We start from the raw sequence: 15393 nt of genomic DNA, 5'->3' as shown, positions 1-15393 counted from the left end.
CCACTGAACTAATTGAATGCGGGTTCTGCCCGAGATATTTTCCTCTAGATTTCACTATAGTCTTTGTTCAAATCCCCTGTCATAGAACTATATCACTGTTCCTAGTTCATGGGAGCCTGCCTCCTTGCCTTGCCCCATGCTTGTGGAGTGGTTTCACTCAAACTATGTATAACCAATTGTCTCTCTCTAATGGAAAGAGATGCCTATGGTCCTTTGTGGACTATGGCTAATCACCTCACCATTGCTGTGTCATAATCCTGAAATTCCCTCCCTAACAGCACTGTGGGTGTGCTTGCAACATGTGGCCTGTTTCCAAGAAGGTGGCTCACCACCTCCACCTCAAGGGCAATTAGGGATGGGCAATAAGTGCTGGCCTTGCTAGTGATGTACACATCTCATGAGTGAATAAAAAATAATTGAGGTTCATTCATTTTTTTTACTCCATATCCCTATCTGCAATATCAAAAGGGACTGTTAAATAGAACATTTCTAACCAAAGATACAAAAATAATGCCATATGGTACCTTGGCAGTCAATCAAATTTGTTATTCTCAATAAGTTAGCTTGAGTAAAAATCATGATATACATAAAGATTATCTATAGATATAAATTCTGCAAACAATAAAGATCCCAGTGCCTATCTCAGCTGGTCAAGTTGGACATTGACAAGCAATTTAATTAGTCTTGTGTTGATTTTATATTTGTCAAATCAGTTAAGCAGAATCATACAATATCTGCTATATATGTTAAAGCTAATTATACTAGTTGAATAATTTTGCATCATGTTGTTAAAAGTACATGTAAATTCAAAGTAATTTGTATCCTTTCTTACTAGAAGTTGGCAACAATTTATTTTCTGACCTGCCTAAGACATCGCTGTTACACATATAAATTATTTTACATTAAGTTTTTAATTCTTAATCCAGCTGGTGCTAATTGTTTGTAATTATTGCAGAATATTAGAATTTTATGACTTTTAAATTTAGTATTTTTTCTGTTAATATTTTCTGTAGAATACGAACTGGGAAAAATTCAACCGTTTGACAAGTAGGTATTAAAACTCCTGCTGTTCAGTTAGATCAAGCATAGCACTATTTTGTAAATCCTAGTGAAATTATGATTTCAGTGACTGGCTGCAGCAGTATTAATGAGATGGACGAAAACCATTCGAAATGAAGCAAGAAGATGAGTGGTGGAATTTAATGGTTATTTTAATTGGATTCTACAATATGCAGACAGAGATTATTGAGATACAAAGGGTGGAATTATCCCATGCCCCTGTTGGCAGGGCCAATGGCAGACGGTGCGGGAGGGGAGAATTTAGTGGAAGGTCCAAAAATCGGTTTCGCGCTGGCATGAAATGATAGTGGGACCTCACGATGATGCCCACCATGGCAGATTGGGAACCCTGCTGGAGGCCAGGGTGAAAGTAATTTGCATCCTGCTAATGGGATGCAAATGAAGGCCCAGCCGTATTCTTACCCCCGCGCCTGATTCTCCGTAATGCCAGCAAGGAAAACACACCTGTCTAGCGTGGCACGCAAAATTCAGAACTTACATTTAGGGCCTTGCTCAGCTCATGGACATCCGACGAGAAGATGATGATGGAGGCCTATGGCTACCGGATCCTGGAGGAACACGTGCATCGTATGGTGGGTGGTGCCTCATCCCCTGCAAAGCAGCTTTCAGAAGGTGGGAAGTCTCCATGCAGCAGCATCAATTTCACTGAGGCTTCGGACCATCTTCCAAGGACTTTGCCATGGGTTCAAGCATTCTCCCAGGGACTTCAGTATGGGGGAATGGGATCCTCAAGCTGCAGGATGGAAGACAGCAGCAGGTACTCATGGGTGGCGAGGGATGGGAGTGGGAATGTCTAGGTCTGAAGGGTGGAGGGCGTATGTCCAGGTGAACGTGCTCACAGAAAGGGGTCGGTGGAGTCAATGGTTGACTCTTGGGGTGGGCGTGAGAGGTTAAAGTTACGGGGGGCAGAGGGAGCAGGTAGGGTGGGAGGGTGAGGGTTCGACAGTGTCGGGTAAAGGACCAGCAAGGGTTGTTAGTGGGAACAAGGGCTGAGCAGGAGGAGGCAGGGAAGGTCAATGTGAATGGGGGTTGGATGCTCAGGAAGGAAGGGGATGTGCGCCTTCACCTGGGCATTCTGGATGGAGAAGGGCTCAGGCCAGAGAGTGATAGTGGGGAGGTCGAAGGTGATACTGGGGGCTCAGTGGTGATGTGGGAAAGCACATGGGGGAGAGGAAACGGGGTGGAGAAGCTCATGAAATAAGTAACAACAACCATGTTGCTCAAATCGAAAGTGAGCAGAGCCTCATGTTGGACAAGCACAGGTGCTGCATGGGTAAAAGCAAAATACTGCGGATGCTGGAAATCTGAAACAAAAACAAAAATTGCTGGAAAAACTCAGCAGGTCTGACAGCATCTGTGGAGAGAAAGACAGATCTCCACATATGCTGTCAGACCTGCTGAGTTTTTCCAGCAATTTTTGTTTTTGGTACTGCTTGTGTGTTGGGTCTGTATGTGTGAGATGTAGGTCATCTGAGCTGAACCACTGAAAGGGAGCCACTGCAGGCATTATTGAATATGCTAGGGACCAGTGAGATGAGTCTGATAGATGAAGGCTCAGCGTGCATGGGAGAGTGCTTGCACGAGGCTCTGAAAGGCCCTACCACAGACCCTTCTCCCTGCAGATTCACTTGTGGGTTCAGCTGTGTGCAGGAGACCTGCTTGGGGGCGCAGGAGCTGCATTGAGAAGCCTTTAGAAGGACACTGAAAGCAAACAGTAAACTTTATGCAGTGAAAGTGTGAATATATTTGCAGACATTTAAGTTGTGATAATTATTGTGTTCACCCATGCGTTAAGTCATGATCAAAATTCGTTGATTTTTCTAGGCCTACCACTCCTGCTAGGTGCTGCCTTGACATCCACAGCAGGGGTGGAGGCAGCCTGTGGAATTGTTTGCTCTGTTGCCTTTGATGACTTTGGTGGTTGTCCTCTGGAGAGTTGAGGCCTGGAGAGCTGAGGCCTGGGAGGCCCCAGCTTCCTTTGGCTGTCCTCCTGTGAGCCAGCTGCTTCCTCTGCAGCGACAGAGAATGAGTTTGAAGGTGTCACAGGCAAAGGTGGTTCGGCGGGTGCGGGCAACCTCTGAGATTACCGAGTGGAGGACCGAGAGGTGTCCTACTGACACTCCTCCTCCATTTGCACGCCTGAAGGCCTCAGCCTGACTCCTTGAGGGGAACGAGCACCTGGAGGGAAATCAAGATGCCCCGTCCCCCTCTCGTTTTGCCAGTGCAGGAACCCACCCATGGCTACCACGATGGACTGCAGGTCTGTGCACATCCCCAGCAGAAACTGGGCATTCTGCTGGACCAGAATCTCCATGGCATCCGCCATCTTCCCCATTGGGACCTCAATGCACATACATGTGGGCACCACTTCATCAGAGAGCAGGCGAATGGACTCCTCCGACTCACGTGTCACTCTGTTGAGGGCTCCCAACACCTCTCCCAACATCTCCGCCATGAGATAGAAGGCAAATTCCAGAGGCTCATCATCTGACTTGGACTTCGCAGATGCCTCTCCCTAGCAGTCCTCCAAGCACCAGGGAGCTCAGCTAAATCTGCTGCAGATGCATCTCCGTGCAGTGACCTCCAGGTTGTGACACTCTTCCTGACCTAGCACTAATACTGACCAAGATGTGTGTTCCTGAGCTGGTGGAGGGTGCAGGTGTCTGCTGTGATGCCTGTACAGGTGTGCAGTTTTCATCTTCTGTTCTCTCCTGGCCCCTCTCTGGGCTGGGGTTGGTGCTGAGGCCTGACGTAAGAACATAAGAACTAGGAGTAGGAGTAGGCAATTCAGCCCCTCGAGCCTGCCCCGCCATTCAATACGATCATGGCTGATCTCATTTCGGCCTCAACTCCAATTTCCTGCCCTCTCCCCATAACCTTTCAACCTGTTACTAATTAAAAATCTGTCCATCTCCTCCTTAAATTTAAATTTATTCAGTGTCCCGGCATCCACTGCACTCTGAGGTAGTGAATTACACAGATTCACGACGCTTTCAGAAAAGCAATTCCTCCTCATCTCTGATTTAAATCTGCCACCCCCTTAGCCTAAAACTATGGCCTCTCGTTCTAGAATGCCTTACAAGGGGAACCCGTCCACTCCACTTCTACTTTGTCTATCCCCTTTAGCATCTTATATACCTCAATTAGATCTCCTCTCATCCCTCTAAACTCTAGTGAGTATAGGCCTAAACTGCTCAATCTCTCCTCATTAGACAAGCTCCGCATCTCTGGAATCAATTTAGTGAACCTCCTCTGAGCCACCTCCAATGCAACTACATCCTTCCTCAAGTAAGGGGACCAAAACTGTGCACAGTACTCCAGGTGCAGTCTCACCAATGCCTTGCACAGTTGCAACAATACTTCCCTATTTTTATTCTCTATTCCATTAGCAATAAATGCCAAAATTCCATTTGCCTTCCTTATTACCTGCTGCACCTGCATACCAGCTTTCAGTGATTCATGCACTAGGACACCCAGATCCCTCTGCACTGAAGCATTCTGAAGTTTCTCTCCATTTAAATAATAAGTCACCTTTTTATTCTTCCAACCAAAATGGATAACCTTACACTTATCCACGTTAAACACCATCTGCTAAATTTTGGCACATTCACCTAATCTGTCCATATCCATTGGTAAATTTCTTATTTCTTCATTGCAACTTACTTTCCCACCTATGTTGGTGGCATCTGCAAATTTAGCTATAGTACCTTCTATCCCTGAATCCAAATCTTTTGTGCGGCACCTTATCAAAAGTCCTTTGGAAGCCCAGATATACTACACCTACATGGTTCCCATTATCCACTTTGCTTGTCACATCTTCAAAGAACTCTAGCAGATTAGTCAAAAATGATATTTACTCTTCATAAAACCATGCTGACTCTGATGAATTGCATTTTGACTTTTCAAATGCCCCATTACTACTTCCTTAATAATGGATTCCACTGGCGTCCTCCACTGTGAAAACTGAGGTAAAATATTGATTAAGCATGTCTGCCATTTCTGTGATCCCCACTATTAACTCACCAGACTCATCCCCCAAGGGACCAACATTCACTTTAGCTACTCTCTTTCCTTTTATATACTTGTGGAAGCTTTTGCTATCAGTTTTTACATTTTGCACTAGTTTTCTTTCATAATTTACCTTTGCTCTTTTTATTATTTTTTTTAGTAACCCTTTGCTGATCTTTAAAAAGTTTCCCAACTTTCCAGCCTGCCACTGACCTTTGCAATTTGGTATGCCTTTGTTTTTGCCTTTATGTTATCTCTAACTTCCTTGCTTAGCCTTGGATGCTTTTTCCCCCTCTTACCATCTTTCTTCCTCTTCGGAATATATTTTACTTGGGAGGAATTGAATATCTCCTTAAATATCTGCCACTGTTCATCAACTACCCTACCTTGTAGTCTTCCTGCCTAGTCCACTAGGGCCAAATCTGCCCTCATGCCTATGTAGTTACCTTTGTTTAACTCCAGAACACTAGTGTGGGACTCAAGTTTCTCACCCTCAAACTGAACTTGAAATTCTAGCATGCTATGATCACTCTTCCCTAGAGGACCCTTTACTATGAGATCATTAATTAATCCCATCTCATTACACAAAAATAAATCCAGAAGAGCCTGCTCCATTGTTGGTTTCACAATATATTACTCCAAGAAACAATCTCTAATACACTCTATGAACTCTCCCTTGAGGCTACCCTTGCCAATTTGATTAGTCCAGTCTATAAGCATATTAAAATCACCCATGATTATTGCTGTGCCTTTCTTACATGCTCCCAGTATTTTCTGGTTTATACTGTGCCCTACTGCTGAACTACTGTTTGGGGACCTATAGATTACTCCCACCAGGGACTTCTTTCCCTTGCTATTTCTTATTGCTACCCAGACTGACTCTATGTCTTGCTCTCCAGAGCCTATATCATTCCTCACTATAGCACTGATCTCTTCCTTTACGATCAAAGCTACACCACCTCCTTTTCCTTCCTGCCTATCCTTCCGAAACACTGAGTACCCTTGGATATTCAACTCCCAAACCTGTTCCCCCTGTAACCACGTCTCAGAAATCGCTACCAAATCATACCTATTTAAAACAAAAACAGAATTACCTGGAAAAACTCAGCAGGTCTGGCAGCATACCTATTTAACTCTATTTGCGCTGTTAACTCATTAGTTTTATTCCAAATGATACGCACATTCAGATACAAAGCCCTTAAGTTTTCCCTATTTTCAATTTTCCCTACACTTATATGATTCTTTGGTGCAATATGGTGTTCACACACCGTCCCTTCCTTTCACTTTTTGGTAACAATCAGCCTTGTCATTAACCTGCACTCTTACCCTCTCCTTAAACTTTGATTTTTTTATATATCCATGCAACTGAACCTTCCCCCCCTGCCCCCAACTATTTAGTTTAAAGCCCTATCTACAACCCTAGTTATGCGATTCACCAGCACACTGGTCACAGCATGATTCAAGTGCAGCCCATCCAAACAGAATGGCTCCCTCTTTCCCCAGTACTAGTGCCAATGTCCCATGAATTCAAACCCATTTCTCCCACAGCAATCTTTGAGCCACGCATTTACCTCTTTAATCTTACTGACCCTGTGCCAATTAGCTCGTGGCTCAGGTAGTAATCCGGAGATTATTACCTTTTTGGTTCTGCTTTCTAATTTAGCCCCTAGCTGCTCGTATTCCCTCAGCAGAACCTCTTTCCTTGTTCTACCTATATCATTGGTACCTACGTGGACCAGAACAACTGGATCTTCCCCTCCCACTCTAAGTTCCTCTGCAGCCAGAAGAGATATCTTTAACCCTGGCACCAGGTAGGCAATACAGCCTTCGGGACTCTTGATCCTGGCTACAGAGAACAGTATCTATTCCCCTAACTATACTATCCCTGATTACAACTACATTTCTCTTTTCTCCCCCCACTTGAATGGCTCCCTGTACCACGGTGCTATGGTCAGTTTGCTCATCCTCCCTACAGCCCCCACTCTCATCCACACAGGGAGCAAGAATCTCAAACCTGTTGGATAAGGGCAAGGGCTGAGTCTCCTCCAGTGCTACTTCCTGGATCCCTCTACCTGCCTCACTCATAGTCATACCTTCCTGTCTAAGACAGGGTACCTCCTTCCTCTGTCTTTGGCCTCTTCCCATAAGTGAGAGAGGAGAGTGCAAGTGACAGCATCGGCTGCTTCCAACATGGAGGCACATTTGACCTCAGGTTTCCATAGAATGAATGAATCCTTACTAGATGAATGCCCAGGTCCAAGCTCCCCATCACCAATGGCATGGCCCTGCTCCACTCCTGTGAGCTCAGATGCACTCTTCTCAAATTCGGTTAGAGACCCTGATATGGGCGCTGCCCTCCCATCTTCTGCCGCTCTCTGCAGTTGTGATTGACCTTGTCCTGCTGAAAGACAATAGAACCTGGGTTTGAGAAGAGTTGCATGGTGCATGCATTAGAATGTTGCAACTTGGCTCATTTATAATACATTTACCATATCCCTCGTAAGATAGCCCACTTTTGTGCAGCAGGTCATCACTGGTGCAAATTGGGCAGAAGGGTTGTGGACTAGCTCCCTCCAGGGTGCTGAGTCCATCCACGTGCAAGGAGAAGGCTCAGACAGGGATCTAATTAGCAAAGGTTGATGGTGCCCTTTGCACCTAAGCCTGTTTCCCCTCCCTTTCCCCATTCCACCCTTTCCATGCCATGTTCAATGTCTGTTGAAGCATGCAGGAGTCACAGTGGTCACTCCACTGCAAAGTGGATGCACTGCAGTGAGGCTGTGAGACATGACTATGCCGTTGCCAATGAGGCCCTTGTACCCTGACATATTGGTCTCTTTGTGGTTTATGCAACCGTCTGATGAGACTTAGCCTGGCAGAGTGAATAAGTTCATTCATCCTCTTCCAGCACTGTATGGCCGACCTCTTGTGCACCCCATGGGCACTGACGGCATCAGCTACCTGTGCCCATGCAGAATTAGTTTCTCTGCTTGGCCTCCTCCTCCCATCAGGTGAGTAGAGTATACTCCTGTGCACCTCAACGTGGTCCAGGAGGATCACTAAACTTAGGTGCTGGGCCTTCACCACCCCTTCCAGACACCTCTGTAGATTGCATTGATATGAGGATGTCTGGGCACCTTTTAAATGTGACACCCGGATATGATGGCGGGGCACGCTCAATCCAACCTGCCTCCCCATGGAAGATGTAGCGAAACCTTCAGCTGCATAATTAATGATGCCAATGCCAGAAGATACCGCGGGATTTCCCATCAGCTTCTGCAGTGGCCATCAGTCCCTGTCACCACCCCTGCCACAGGACTTGGTCCAGGATGGGAGAATTCCGCCCAAAGTCTTTTAAGTATATGCTAATTTAATGGAAGTTATAACATATAATTAATTATTCCTGCATGGGGAACTTGGCACTATGGTGGGTTCAGGTGGGATTTGATGGCCCTGTGAATAAATCACAGAATGTTAACATGCAGACATAGCAAGCAATTAGAAAGGCAAATGATATGATAATGTTATTGCAAGGGTGTTGGAGTATAAGGGCAAGGAAGTCTTGCTGCAATTAAATAAGGCTACAGTGAGACCAGACTTAGAGCATTCTGTACAGTCTTGGCCATCTTACCTAAGGAAGGAAGCACTTGCCTTAGAGAGGGTGCAACAGGGATTCACTAGATTGATACCTGGAATAAGAGGGCTTTCCTATTAGGAGAGATTGAGTAGAATGGACCTATACTCTCTGGAGTTCAGAAAAATGAGAAGTGATCCCTTGGAAATGTATATGATTCTTAGAGACAAAAACAGAAAATGCTGGAAAAACTCAGCAGGTCCTGTGAAGAGAGAAACAGAGTTAATGTTTCGAGTCCATATGACCCTTCTTCAGAGCTGAAGATAAGTGGAAACATGATGAAATTTATACTGTTTAAGGGGGATGGGGCAGGTGGAGCTGGATAGAAGGTCAGCGATAAGTGGGGACAAAGGAGGGATTGACAAAGATGTCACGAACTAAAGGACAAAGGGTGTATTGATGGTATGGTTAGTGCTAAAAAAGGTGCTAATAGTGGCATAAAGGTAAGAAAGCAGAATGTGATTATAGCAGAACAAGTATAGCATTGCGTGAAAGAACATCATGGAACAAGTAACAGATGGTCCTGGAGGGGAGGGGGTGGGGGGAGCGGGTGGTGGTGGAGAAAAAAAGGGTAGAAAATGGGATAGAAAAGGTGATAAAATTGCGGATGAAGAACAAAATAAGAACAAAAAATAAGTGGATAATAAATAAAAATTAATGTAGAAAAAAGGGGAATTAAAAAAGGGGGTGAAGATGGAGGAGAGAGTTTATGGTCTGAAGTTGTTGAACTCAGTGTTAAGTCCAGAAGGCTGTAAAGTGCATAATCGGAAGATGAGGTGCTGTTGCTCCAGCTTGCGTTGAACTTCACTGGAACATTGTAGCAGGCCAAGGACGGACATGTGGGCATGAGAGCAGGATGGTGTGTTGAAACGGCAAGCGACAGGAAGGTCTGGGTCATGCTTACAGACAGACCAGAGGTATTCCACAAAGTGGTCACCCATTCTGCGTTTGGTCTCCCCAATGAAGGGCAGACCACATTGGAAGCAGTGGACGCAGTAGACCAAATTGAAGGAGGTGCAAGTGCTGCTTCGCCTGAAAGGAGTGTTTGGGTCCTTGGACAGTGAGCAGGGAGGAGGTAAAGGGACTGGTGTTGCACCTTCTGCGATTGCATGGGAAAGTGCCGTGGGGAGGGGATGAGGAGTTTGGGATGATGGAGGAGTGGACCACGATTTCCTGGAGGGAGTGGTCCCTACAGGATGCTGACAGGGGGGGAGGGATGAGGGGAAGATGTGTTTGGTGGTGGCATTATTCTGGAGTTGGCGGAAATGGCGGAGGATGATCCTTTGAATGCAGAGGCTGGTGGGGTGAAAAGTCAGGGCAAGGGAACCTCGGGAGGTTCCGGGAGGGAGAGGAAGTTGTGAGGGCAGAGGTGCGGGAAATGGGTCGGATACGGTTGAGGGCCTTGTCAACCACCGTGGGTGGGAAACCTTAGTTAAGGAAGAAGCCAGACATGCCAGAAGCACCATTTTGGAAAGTGGCATCATCAGAACAGGTGCGATGGAGGCGGAGGAACTGAGAGAATGGGATGGAGTCCTTACAGGAAGCAGGATGTGAGGAGGTGTAGCTGTGGGAGTCAGTGGGCATGTAATGAATATTGATGGACAGTCTATCACTAGAAATGGAGACAGAGAGGTCAAGGAAGGGAAGGGAAGTGTTGGAGATGGACCTTGTGAAGGTGACAGAGGGATAGAAATTGGAAGTAAAATTGATAAATTTTTCCAGGTCCAGGTGAGAGAATGAAGCAGCACCAAAACATTCATCGATGTACCGAAAAAAGAGTTGTGGGTGGGGGCTTGAGTTGGGCTGGAACAAGGAATGTTCCACATACCCCATAAAGAGACAAGCATAACTGGGGCCCATGTGGGTACCCATAGCCACATCTTTTATTTGGAGGAAGTGAGACAAGTTAAAGTAGAAATTGTTCAGTGAGAGAACAAATTCAGCCAGACGGAGGAGAATGGTGGTGGATGGTGATTGCTTGGGCCTCTGTTCAAGGAAGAAACAGAGAGCCCTCAGACCATCCTGGTGGGGGATGGAGGTGTAAAGGGATTGGACGTCCATGGTGAAACTTGCTTCACTTCCACCTCCTTCAGTTTAGTCTATTGTATCTGCTGCTCCCATTGTGATCTCCTCTACATTGGGGAGACCAAACGCAGACTGAGTGACCACTTTGTGAAACACCTGTGGTCTGTCCGCAAGCATGAGCCAGACTTTCTGGTCACTTGTCATTTCAACACACCATCCTGCTATCATGCCCACAGCCACTTGTGGGAATCTTGGCTTCATTTTTCTGTCCAGGAACTAGTTAGTTGTGGGAGCATCCACTGTTGCCAAGGGGCCCCAATATGGGCCACAGGGTTGCCGATTAGGAGGGCACACTCTGAGCCCACAGGAAGGCCACCAGAATTCACCAGGTCGTCTCCCCTTGTAGCGCTGGGCCCACCAACCAGCAGCGGTGGGAAGAGACACTTAATTGGCCACTTAAGTGGTTCAATTGTCCTCTGGGCAGAGCTGCCATCCTCCATCTTCTCCACTCTGGTAAAATGCTATGATGGTGGGAAGGCAATGAACGCTCCCTGCCCTCCCTCACACCTTCCATCACCATCTTACAGCTCTGTGCCTCCCAGGCCATCCCTTGACCGATGGTAAAATCCAGTCCATAATGTTCGCTTTTTCTCATTAATAACATTCACACTTGAGTCAGAATATCATGGACTCAACCCTCACTAAGTAACTTGATCAATTTATCCAAACAGATGTTTCAGTGCAATACTGAGGGAATGCTGCATTGGCAGAGGTGGTGTCTTTTGAATGTAATATTGAACCAAGACCCCTCCTGCCCTATCTGGTGGATGCAAAAAATCCCTTGGCAGAACAGTAGGGGAGTCCTTCCAGTGTCCTGGCCAATATTTTTTCCCTGACTGACATCATTAAAACTGATTTACTGAACATGTATTTAATTGATTGTATGCAAATTGGCTGTTGCATTTTCCTACGTCACAACAGTGATTACACTTCAAAAGAAAAGTAAAATACTTCGGAATATCCTGAGATAATAAATGGGGCTTTTAAATATGAGTCCTTTTCTCCTTTGAGCTTTGTGATGCTTTCAACTACCTTGGTGAGATGGGAAAATCAGCCAAACCTCCCACCTCTGTTCATTACACCTATGCCTTACACCAAACTATAGAATTTGAGTCATAAATGAGAAAATTGTTAGATTACTTTGGAGATAAATTGTACTGACAATGTAGATTGTTTCAAGTAGACATCTAGAAAATAACATTTAACTTCAGTTACAAATTTGTCCAATTGAAAATCTGTATTAAAAAATATTGCTCTCAGATTCTGTCCTTTTTTTCAGTTTTCAGGTTAAACGAGGAAAATCTTCCAGGCCGCCAAGTTAGTGATGAAAACTGTTTCACTTACAGTTATTTGTCATATCAGAAGACTGTTACAAATTATTGGCATTGCTGTGGGAGATAAAAAGTTAAGATAGATCATTTGTGATGATTGTAGATAATTCATTCAAACACCAGATACTGCGTACATCATGCTGTAAATGATTGTGAAGTTTTAGCTAAGCTTATTGTAGCTTAGATCAAATGGCACAAGGTTTTTTGAAAAGTAATAGAACACAAATATTAAGAATCATAGTGTTACAAATTAGGATTTTTCTTTTAAATGAGATATTCTATGTCAGCACACCCTAATATACAGAGTTTGGAAAGACAGCTGTTCAAGATATTGAAGTCATTCATATTGGCTTGCCAATTGTCGCCTAGAATATAATTGCATTGTTATACAAATAAGCTTTTTTCAAATGGTATTTCTAAAGGAAGCATTAAACAAGTATCAGATTCTTTTTCTAATACACAATGTAAGATTTTATTTTTCCAATCACTTTCTTTTTTATTAAAACCTTGTGCCTAATCATAAAAGCCAATTTATAGTTAGTTTTGTGAAAAATGTTCAGATATATAATTTTAATGCTGTTTTAAGGAATAATAAGTTAACATATTAAATGATTAGATAAAGTGAGGCCAAGTTGTTTCTGGTTACTCAGCCTACTGTACTACCAACCCTTTCTCTCTTCATTAAAAGACATGAAAAGCATGCGATAGAAAGTTCATCAATGAGATTCCTTCTATTTGCCACTATTATCGCCACCACCAACTTAATATGAATCCTGATCCTATTTGCTTCTGCCCCATCTCGCCTCAACTGAATTCCAGTGGCTGCCAGTGGTTTCCATGTTGTGAAGTTTGAACTGCAGCAAACAAAATCTGAAGAATAAACACATGACCAATTGTGAAACTTTTATCATTGATGGATTGGTAATGGAAGGTGTTACACATCCTGGTGGTACCTTGAAAGGAATTCATCCAGAAAATCACCTATCTGCTCAGAACTATTCATCAGTGGTTCCTAAAGCAAGAGAAAATTATTTACAAAGAATATTTGAAAGAAGCAATGTACCACATATAGAAATAATAAATTGCTCCAAATTTAGATTATCCTTATATATTCTGCAAATTTCACAATAATGAATTTGCTGTTCTTCTGTTAAATGGTAGCTACAAAGATTCAGCAGGCCTAGCATTCCTTAGCTTCATTCCCTTTTGTTTTATTTTTCTGTCTGTGAGTTACTAATTGAGAACTAGCTAGATGTTTTTGGCAAGAAATTGCATTCCTGTTTGACTTAATTTCAATGAAGTGCTCACAATAATGGGCAAATTACATCTTCATTGGGGAGAAGGGGTTTCACTACTTGGTTGTTTTGTTGATTAGTTGATGCCTCGTTCTGCGGTTCCTTCCAAATTACAGAAAATCTTCAACTGCCATATGAAAATCTCTCTGAGCAAACTTAATGCTACTGAATCTGAAACAAAATTAAACCGACAATGATAAGTAGCTATAGGAATAAAGCTTCCAAGGACTCCTGCTATTTCACAATAAACTCGCATTCACTTCATACAAAATATTTTCGTCATTGCATTAACTCTAGTTATCATTTATTAACGCATCCAGATCTGTGCACAACTTTTCAAAGAGGAAGTCAACCCCTCCCCTCGCTGCCTTTGCTCCCACCCCCATTCAAACCCAGGCATGAGGGCCACTGCAACCCTCTCATAGCTGCATCACCCCCAGTGCTGATTTAACTCAAACGTTAGCTCTGTGGCATTGTAACTACAGGGAAAAGAAAACATTAATAGCAAATTTGTTCTAACAGTGTGTCTGTTGGTTGTGTTTTTGCACAGTGCAATGAAGGAGAAAAGCATCACACATTTGCAAATACCTTAGAAATATATCTGTACACAATCTAGAAAAAAAATCTATTAATTATCTACATTGCTGTTTATTTTGTCTGATTTTGTATTTCATTTTGAACACCATAAATAGAACTATACACAGAAATTGTTCCATTTGATGTTAGAAAAATGAATAATTTTTGCTCCAATCATTTTCATTTGCTTTTCCCTTTCAAAAGCAGGTTTAATCAGAAATGATATTTTTCTGGCCTGAAGGAATTATTAGTTTTTCAATGTGTATATGGAAGGTTATAGTTTTATTGCTATTACATGTGATTTGTGAAGTAATGCAAACTTGCTGTTCAGTATCTCAATTTGAGGTCCAATTTTATAGTGTTTTTAGTATTTAGATTTCAGATTATGATGAAATTTTGGACTGTTTACACAAATAATGTTTTTATTTCCTAAAAACAATGTTAGAATCTCTGGTAACCCTGGAAGTCTTGCTTGTGTCTGTATTCCTCCTTCTTTTCCATTTTGGCAAGCATCCAATATTTTTCAGTTATCCTATATGGTCAGGAATTTCAGTGCACCAAGTATTACTGTAATTTATATGCATCTCAGCACTTTTAAATATCAAAAGAATTAATTTCAGATTATGCTTACAACTCTACCAGTATTGCTGATCTAGCAAATAAGCAATATTAATGGGGCTTATAGCAGAGCAAGGTTTAAATCACCTCCAGGTCAATTTCTGTAGCAAGTCTCAACTAAATTCTGCAGCATGTGAATGTAATTTTTGTAGTTTATGAAGCATGTCTCTCTCTCGTGTTTAGGGATATCTCAATTTTAATATCTTATGAACACTGTATGAAACAGTCCTAAGCTGGTGATATTTATTTAGCAAAATTGTGCACTTTAAAATGATTAAAAGTAGTTTACTGTGTTTAGCCTCTTGATTCGAAGAACAGTTGCCACTTCATATCCGCCTGATACCTAGCGCAAGAAGTTCAAAATCCTGGGATCATTTATACTCAAAAAGGAGAAACTCAACGGAGCTATTTATTATTCAGAAATCTTAAATAATAATTACTCATGACCAAGATCACCACAAATTCTAGAATCAGGGGTCATGAGCTGAAGCTCAGATGAAGGAAAGTGCACTAGAGTTTGGATTCAACTACTTTGTATAGCAAGTGGTAAATGTAGGAAACTGACTGTCCTGAGAAGCAGTGATAAACTAATGGTAAATCAGGTAGGGAAGGTTTGGGTCGTTAGGAATGATAGAAAGTGGACTGAGATCCTTTTTTTGCATTCTTGGTATATAATTCCTATATTCTTAGTCAGGTGAGAGAATTGGAAATTAAGTGTTAAATCAAAGGTAACCAATAACATGACTGCTGTTCAGAATTGTAATGGTGT

The 15393-nt window shown here is 43.1% G+C and overlaps 1 protein-coding gene across 2 annotated transcripts in view; it reads left to right on the top strand.

Moving 5' to 3' along the window:
• lin7a (lin-7 homolog A (C. elegans)) overlaps positions 1–14907 on the top strand; it is a 97476-nt gene extending 82569 nt beyond the window's left edge. For both annotated transcript variants that reach the window (XM_041216529.1, XM_041216530.1), the window contains exons 6-7: positions 1014–1047; positions 12084–14907. The gene's annotated coding sequence lies outside the window, so the exon portion shown is untranslated. The remainder of the gene's footprint in view (positions 1–1013; positions 1048–12083) is intronic.
• Positions 14908–15393: the final 486 nt, after the last annotated feature.

Source organism: Carcharodon carcharias, chromosome 21 (assembly GCF_017639515.1).
Source record: "Carcharodon carcharias isolate sCarCar2 chromosome 21, sCarCar2.pri, whole genome shotgun sequence".
Lineage (NCBI taxonomy): Eukaryota > Metazoa > Chordata > Chondrichthyes > Lamniformes > Lamnidae > Carcharodon > Carcharodon carcharias.
Note: the sequence above shows the minus strand (reverse complement) of the source record. Positions and strands in the feature narration are given on the sequence as shown.